General features: G+C 38.0%; 1 long non-coding RNA gene across 1 annotated transcript; it reads right to left on the bottom strand.

The window, feature by feature from the left end:
• Window positions 1–572: 572 nt before the first annotated feature.
• On the bottom strand, window positions 573–4,936 carry LOC137984029 (uncharacterized). The gene is made up of 3 exons (XR_011119067.1): window positions 4,765–4,936; window positions 4,585–4,684; window positions 573–3,417 (listed from the first exon to the last, which is right to left on the bottom strand). It is a non-coding gene; the product is annotated as an uncharacterized lncRNA (long non-coding RNA).
• Between the last annotated feature and the right edge of the window lie 2,564 nt (window positions 4,937–7,500).

Here is a 7,500-nt window from a genome sequence, read left to right as displayed (position 1 = left end):
AGTTGTATTAAGAAGTACAATCTCTTTGCCGCTTTCTACATGCTGATTCCATTTCAAATTATCCTGAATAATCACACCAAGTACTTTCACAGACTTAACAAGGTCAATAATAGCGGTTTCGTTAATTGATACTAGCTCGCGAAACGCCGGAGAACGTGAAAAGGAAATTCTAAGCTCTTTGCATTTCTTGGGATGTAATTGAAACTTATTGATCTCAGACCACCACTCTCATTAATGGCATTCTGCGCCTGGCTGACCTCTCCGCTGTCAACTACTTCATAAACCGTTGTGTCGTCGACATACTTAACCGTACCATTCGCAGAGGGCACTACAAGATCATAAATCATAGCAATAAAAAGCCAGGGGCCGAGCTTTGTCCCCTGGAGAATTAAACCCCGGCGGGTACAGATTGCCATTACGAGAAACAATCTTCAGCTACTTTATTTCTTTGAAAACGATTACGTAGAAAGTCGCAAATTGAACGGTATAAAGCCAGAATTGGTATGCATGACAGTTTTGTAAAAACTAGAGAACTGGTGTCACATAAGAAAGGATTTTTTTGGAATACTATGGCGACATCTTTTTACCTCAGTGTATTCTATTTACCAACATTATAGCGCTTCATACAGCGATGTAAGTGTGGGAATGAAGTGACCGTGTGATTAAGTTAACCTACAATGACCTTTTCACGGTTAGTTTTTTTCATTTGCATTACAATGTAATTTAGCATGTATGTGAGGCAATTTCGGGCTATTTTGTAGTTTTAACCCGAAATTGCCTCGCATCCACGTTAGATTACATTGTAATGCAAATGAGAAAAACTAACCGTGAGAAGGGCTATTGTATGCGACAATATTCACACACTTTTCTTGAGAATGTCAAATGATGTTGAAGGGAACCCTGGCCTTAGAGTGTATGATATAATTGCTCCAGCAAAAGTAGTTAGTGCAGATGTTAGCTAAGGGAGTAATGTGAACAATCATCAAGGTCCAGCATTGACTTAAATATTCCTACATCTTCATTAAAATCACAGAGAATATTAGACCTAACTTTTTGGTAGGGTTCTAAGTTAAGCACTCGAATTATGCAAATACGGCGAAGCACTAAGCAGATCACCTGATCCTCTCGCGGAAGCTGTGATTTTTGCTTCCAGGGGTGACGCGTTAAGAGATGCATAACATGCTACAGCTAAACAGCAGTCGAGCAGTTAAAAAACGCTAAAATGTTGTTAATGTTCTGTGGTATTAATGGCAAACGTAGATTAAAAAGAAAAATGCGTTATAACTGTGGTAAATAATGTTCGCGCGACAAGTTTGGTATCACACGGAAGACCATGAAAAGGGCGAGAAAAAAATATTAGTTATTCAATAGCAAACCACTTTCAGTTTGTGTCAGTGTTCCTCAAAGAGAAATTTTTCAAAACGTTTTCATATAGATCACAGTATCCTCGACAGACAGTATCTAGATTATCAGAGTTCCCTGACCTTTTTTTTTCATAATTATAGTCTAAACTTGTGAAGTATTTAAAAAATATAGGGAATAGGTTCATGTAAAATGCCTTCTTTGAGCACTTCATTGAAAATGAATGAGTTGCCCGTAATCGGATCCCTGTTTATACGCAAAGGGTTCTGGGATCGCTAGGGGGAAAACATTGCAAGTCGCTGTAAGAAAATGTATAGGGGAAACTTGTTTCGACGTATAAAAGACGATTCTGGAGACGGATCAACGCTCTCTTCGACACAGTTTTACCAGAAATTGACTTAGGCAATGCTGATACATGGCAAGTACAAGTTTGGTTTAATAACTGTGAAATATGACATAAAATTTGCTGATTAACTTCCTTGTTTGCCTAAAGTTTATTGTGAAATGGTCTCAAAATATTAAAAAATTAGGTATGAATCTGGAAAAAATAACTCAGTAAAGCCTTTTCAGTTGTATCAACGTGTGTACGGGCTAGCGTTTGGCCTATTTCAAAACGCAGCAATTGAAATACTTTTGGAGACATGCCTAGTGGCGGTCATTGTGCTGTGTGGGGTTGTGACAACGATCGAAGGTACCCAGAAAGGCAAAAGATTCTTCTTCACGTTGGAAAATCAAAATTTTGCTCGCCCAGGAATAAAAATTGTGTTTCATCGTGGACTAGGGCTATTAATCGTAACCAATTCAAGGTTTCGATAAGTACGAGGTTACAAAACCTCTGAATGTCCTACACCGACTTTGTACAAAAAAATACTCGAAAAAGAGTACGATTTTAAGAGTATTAATAAAACCACAAAGACCTGCTCCAAAGACCAGATCTTCAGAGAACTAGTATATGAGGATGACTCTTTTGTATTGTTCGAAGTTGGAGCTTGACAAGTTTGCTTGGATCCAGTGACTTTAACACTTGTAAATGGTAGTTTGACAGAAGAAAAAGTTTGTTTAACAGCTGAGGCATATGAATTCCCATTTTTATCTTAATTTATCGAAACAGAGACTGCCGTTTTCTCTGGAAGAGGAGAATTAAAACGGCTACCTAGAGGCAGAAGGAGACTGAATTGGTTTGCTTGAGCATAATCATCGTAATACATTAAAGAGATTGGACTCCCCCAGAGTTTGTAGAAAATAGTAGCGGCTGAAAAACCATTGGATTTTTCTCAATCAAACTAGAAAGTAACTTATGGATTTCCTCATGTTTATCATCGCTCATTGCATTCCTCCAAAGAGCAATAGCTCTGTAAGAACAATTTGGCAAGGATCTCATGGATATACACACCAACCCTGACTCTAAAGAAAGTGACCATTCTAAATCAGTTTCGAGAACTAAATGTTGCTATAGCAATAAGATAAACGAAAGTTTAGACCTAATCACTGAAATGGGAGCTTAGACTTAATCTGTAAAATGAGATATTTCCATCTCTGTTCTGACAACGACTTCTCTCCTTTCAGGAGGGAAATTCCCAGAAGCCATAATTCGTTTAAACAAGACGTAACTAATACGAAAACAGCCTATACAGACGTAAATACACTGAAAAGGCTTTATTAAGTCATTTCCTCCAGATTTATCCCTAAATTTGTAATATTTCGAGACCACGACGAAATGTCAATTTCACAATAAACCTTACGGTAGCAAGGTTAATCCGAGTAAAATTTATCTCACATTTCACGGTTATTCAAACAGAAACTTACACATTTGAAAACTGTATGGTTGAATTTGCGTCATATAAATAAATATCATTATTATGTGTCCCAAATCACAGCAATATCATGCTGGAAGTTCTGGCGCAAGATGCAACAAGCAGCCTCAGCAATCCAAAACTTGTCTCAGGATCCGGACTGAGCCCAACAGCACGGTCTTCTGCATTGTGTGGGTCTGAAGCCCAACATGGATATCCTCTAGGTATTTTTCCAGTATGTCTGTATAGGTCCCCAATGCTCCTATTTATAATGATAATAATAATAATAATAATTATAATAATAATAATAATTATAATGATAATAATAATAATAATAATAATAATAATTATTATTATTATTATTATTATTATTATTATTATTATTATTATTCCCCTGAACCTCTACTCTGTTCTTTTGTTGCTGCACAATTCAAAACTAGCCTATTACGCTTATGCAGTCCCGTTGAAACTCGGTGAAACAAAGGGTCTTTTGTTCCTGTGGTTGTCACATTTGCATAACAAAAGCAAACTTAAAAGAGGCTTAAATTATGCGTTGCGGTTATCGAGTCGCTGAGAGGCTCGAAGGAAAGATCTATTTCGAATAAAAATATTAAGGTAAATTAGCATGAAATTGAGTTCTTTTTCGGGACACATTTAAAACAATCACTAGTCAGACTAATGAGAAGCAAACTCTAACAACACCATCAAGCAAAAGCATTGCACGAACAGCAGTGGGCTGCGAAACTGTCGAGCAACGTACCAACCTGCCTCGTTTGATTGCTTTGTAAGAGTCTAGTAAGACCTCTGAGATAACTTTTTGTTTGACCTTACGAAAAAAAAAACATGCACTCTGTTGATTCTTTCAATCAAACTTGTGCATTTTGCTCAAGCTTCATTCCTGCCAAACGCTGTTCTCTAATCCCGCTGTTTACGTGAAGCGATGGGAGAAATCGAATAATTACATTAGCCGCCTACACTTCTGAGGTTTGAACTTTATTCGACAAACAGTCTTGAGTAGCAAAATTGTCTAACATACGTAAGACCTACTGTTAGATTGCAACGTATATCAAAATAAAATAAAAAAATGAAAAAGCGGATGGCAATGAAGAAGGATGACGAGAAGAAGCAGAGGAAGAAGATGACTTTACGCAATCCCTTATGTTTATTTTCATCTCATATTCGACAAGAGCGACCTCGATCCTTCCGTTTTTTTTCCAAATCCTACTTTGCTTTATGCTTAATTATTACTTCAACCTTCCCAGAAAAAAACGTAGGTTATAAATAAACAATAAACTGAACTTCAGGTTATTGCTGGCATAAGCTGGCATCATGAAAATTATTTGTCGAGATTAAGCATCGATCCATGCAAGACAGTCTTCAGCGTGGGCTTCTGTCTTAACGCTCCTTGTCCAACAAATATCTTTCTTACCTTGTTAACAACTCTCACACCTGCAAGATTAGTCGGATAAGCTTGGCTAGATAATTTTCGGTGCCCGTGGATACAAAGGGTCTGATGAGGTGAGAATCTTCTAAAAGCGAACATAAAAATGTAAACACTTCATTAATCGTGGAATCGGACCTGGTCTAAAGTGACGCGAATCTAACTCACCTGTTGGTAATATTCAATGAACGATGTGTCCCTTACAATAAACCGAATACAAAATATATAATTTATATTTGAAGTCCTCTGTCCATACTTCGAAATGGTTGATCAGTTCCTTGCCAACTAAAATGAAACAATGAAACACGATAGGAGCAAAACTTCACCAATATATTCTTCTGAAGAAATCATGACGAAATCAAATAATAGGAATATATAAATATCCTGAGGTCACGCCTTCTGTGGAAATTTATATTCTGTCACTAACAAACTACAGTAAAATCATTTAAATGGGTAGAATCTGGTGGAACTTTAGTGGAATCAAAAAGCGAGACAAACTCACAAAACCATCTTTAATTTAAGTTGGATGCATTGTTCTCGTGACCAGCGTGTAACACATATATAAGCGAAAACACTTAATAGGTCACGCATACTAGCTATCAACCTTTGAACCGATTAAGATAAAATATTTTTGACAGTAAGGGGGGTTAAGGACTGGACTGTTATAAAAGAAATAATGTTGATTCGCTAGGGTATGCATACCTTTTGTGCAGTCAAAAAGGTAAGCTGCATAAAATTCTGCAACCATTTTGAGGTTTCGTATATTTATGTGCATAAAAATTTCACTTCAATACTCCTTGACTACTTTACAAGCTACATCAATGATTAGCTTTCTTTCCATCCTTCTTTTTCAAAGGTAAACGTCCAGATTAAGTCTCACCATTTTAACTTTAAAGAAGTTCAGTAACCATCCCGAACGTTTCGTTTTCTCCCTTTAACTTTCTCTAACATAAATTACCACGAGATACTGAAGCGTAACGCAACTTGGCTACTCATCGATTTACAAAGGGGACGCATGCGAGTGAAATGCTACGACGTACAAAACAACTCCGATAACAAGAGCGGGAACAACAACGAAAGTCACATGATCATGACACTCTAAGTCCTATACACTAGGGTGGAGTTAGAAAAATTATTCATAGGTCCAGTCTCTCAGGCTTCTTTATCATTCTTCCAGAATGAGCACGGGCTGTAACTGAGTTGTTAAGTCTATGCGAAATGTAAGGACAGGTAACATAGTTTTTGCCACAGCGAAAAGAGCGGGAAGGAAGTGGGGAATTTGAGTGACTTATGTTAGGGGATAAGTTAGACATGACATGACGGCTAACGTATCCTCTGATATAACTCACTCTAATTTCAGCCGAAATAGAGTACATTACTAAATGAAATCTACGCTGTATCGGTGCGTGCTCAAAACATTAACCTACCATTCCCCATGATTATTATTCTTTCCCTCACAGGGCAAGACCATAGTAGCATTATCACATGGAGTGAGTCCTTAACATGAACAATATTATTGATATTTCTTTCATCATTTGATTTTATCATTATCATTTCAATAATTGTTGTTTGATATAATTAGAATATTTTATAGCTCGTTTATAGAATTAATAATATTTATTGTATAATAACATTCCATAGAATTTAGTGCTTTTAAATCGTTTTTATTTTAAATTACTGTAAATTGTAAATTTACAGTAATTTAAATCGCCATGGACAGCGATACATGGATATGAGCGGTATAAAAATAAAGTTAAGTTATTTAAAAGTTAATAGTTTTGACCAATACCATAACAGTACAAAGGCCGTATGGCATAACACTACTGAGTTGCTATACTCAGCAGTAATGGAACTGCGCCCCTTTCGTTTTCTTAAGCTGAAAGCTTAAGAAGTGCGCAAATCAAAAGATCCTGCAGTTTTTGAAAAATTCAGGAAAATGCGCTAGCGGATAAAAAAGCTGGGTCCGTGCTAACCGTAAGGCCTACTTTTCACGTATTGCCGCCGAACTAGTGCACACCAATGCCAAACCCTTCTGGTCTTTCTTCAAACTCAAGTCAACTAGAGGTTCTTTTCCTGATACCATGCTCCTAGACAACACCACAGAAATCACGCCCGATTTGGAAAAGGTCGCGGCTTTCTCCGATCATTTTAAATCTATCTTTACTGATCATTCGCGGTGTCATTTCCCGACAGGCACGCCCAATTGTGAGAACACTCTCTCTGAGGTTGTTCTCTCCAGGCGAGAGGTTCTCCTGGAGCTGCAAGGGCTAAACGTCAAAAAGGCCATGGGTCCTGACGAGATACCTGCAAGTCTACTTGTAGTGGAATGCGCGGAAGAAATAGCTTACTCGGTCTGTAACCTCTTCAATCTTTTGCTGTCGTCTGGGGTGTTTTCTTCAGTGAGTGGAAAGACGCCAACCTGGCGCCGTTGTTTAAGAAAGGAAAGCACGCCCGTTTCGTAAACTACGGCGGTATTTCTTTGTTACCAATTCTAAAGTGGTAGAAAAATGTGTTGCTCGTCGTTTAATGGATTTCACTGAAAATCGTATTTATTATCATCAGCACAGTTTTCGTGAGGATCTTTCTTGTACCACTCAACGTTTCTCTGTCCTTCATGCAATTGGTATATCTCTTGACCTCGGACTAGAGACAGACGTCATCTATCTTGACTTAACGCGTGCTTTCGACACAGTGTACCACGCCCACCTGCTGCACAAACTCTATAACTTGGGAATCGTAGGTCCACTTGTCGTCGCCAGCGCGTTGTTGTTAACGGTGCGTCCAGTCAGTAGGAAGATGTTCGTTCAGGAGTCCCTCAAGGGTCCGTACTCGACCAAATTCTGTTCACTCGTTATGTTAACGACCTCCCTGAATACGTCAGCTCGTCTCGTATTGCAATGTTCA

The sequence above is a fragment of the Montipora foliosa genome, chromosome 13 (assembly GCF_036669935.1).
Source record: "Montipora foliosa isolate CH-2021 chromosome 13, ASM3666993v2, whole genome shotgun sequence".
NCBI classification, from domain to species: domain Eukaryota; kingdom Metazoa; phylum Cnidaria; class Anthozoa; order Scleractinia; family Acroporidae; genus Montipora; species Montipora foliosa.
Note: the sequence above shows the minus strand (reverse complement) of the source record. Positions and strands in the feature narration are given on the sequence as shown.